Raw genomic sequence first — 1,481 nt, 5'->3', positions numbered from 1 at the left:
TCTTTAAAATTATAAAAATAAGTTGAAAATACCGTGACATTTTATAAAAAATCCTGATATATGGAAGTTTTTCCATAAAAAATTAATAATCATAAATAAATTAAAAGCGTTCAAAATTTAAAAGCATGTTTTCAAAAAAAATGTATATCATTTTATAATTATATACAAAAATGTATATCATACTGTATATTTATATTTTTCTCTTTTCCACACCACCAGAGAGGTAGATCCGTAGGCCTAAGTGTTAGGAGAAACTTTATAATGAGTTTCAGGACTGAAATTATAATTAAAACATAGCAAATAAACAAACGATTTGTTAAAATGTGCCCACAAGAAAATATAGGTTTAGATCCTGTAATGAAATTTTTTAATATTTTCGCAATCGCATGGAAAGCACATAAAAAATTATTGAAATGGGGAACGGAATAAATAATATTTAAATATTTAAAAAATTGGTGAAAAAAGCAGAGAAACAATTTCTCTCTAATAAAAATATTAATTTAGTAGAAAATACTAGTTACATTTAAATTACTCGATAGATCGATTATTTATCGATTATTATGAGGATTTTAGAATTTAGACTGTCTTTTGTTTCTTAGAAGGATTCATGTTCACAGCGTTAAATGCTTGACAGTTGATTCTAGTATATTTTCTATTTTAAAGTAATTAAAATAATTGAGATTCATTGGTTTGGTTTATTTTTGATTGAAATTTCTCTAATTTTAAAATGCCTAAAGCTTCTCATTGTGAGGCAGTCAAAAGTGACTTGCCAAAACGTTTGTCGTGTAAAAAGTTTCAGTTCCAGTGGTACGATGAATTCCCGGAATGGAGAAAATGGGTGAGACCAATTCAAAGTGACAATTCATCATTTTATTGTCGTGCATGCAAAAAACCATTTTCTTGCGGTAAATCAAATATTGAAATGCACGAAAAGAGTAAAGCACATGCAAAAGCATTTAACTTATTGAAATTTAACGATGAACGCATTTCATCACAGATAGCTTCAAATAATTTAATGGACTCTTTACCTTTGGATGAAGTGCATACTATTTTTTATGACGAGTCTTCTGCATTTTCGAATCCGTTTGCAGCAGTTCTACCTACTGTTTTGCCGCCTGAATTCGAGTCAGTAGAGGAAAATGACGACATTTCTAAATCAAACGAATTAACTTTTGCCGAAAAAGTAGCGGTTGCGGAAGTGAGATTTGCCTTTTTTTTCGTAGAAAAAAACATTTCATTTCAGATTTCCAAAGATCTACTTGAACTTATGAAAAAAGATTTCGTGACTTCTTTATTTGATTTATTGTTAAATTTGTTCCGATTAGCTTGTAATTGTTGTATTGATTTCGTGTTGAATTTCTAAAGTGTTTATAAAGTTTTAATGACTTCAGGATTAAGAATACTCTTGTAAATGTGTAAATATTGTAAATTTGTAAATATTTGGTTTTGATGGTGGATTAGGCCTACTGGGGAAACCACCT

This window comes from Belonocnema kinseyi, chromosome 4 (assembly GCF_010883055.1).
Source record: "Belonocnema kinseyi isolate 2016_QV_RU_SX_M_011 chromosome 4, B_treatae_v1, whole genome shotgun sequence".
Taxonomy (NCBI): Eukaryota; Metazoa; Arthropoda; class Insecta; order Hymenoptera; family Cynipidae; genus Belonocnema; species Belonocnema kinseyi.
Note: the sequence above shows the minus strand (reverse complement) of the source record.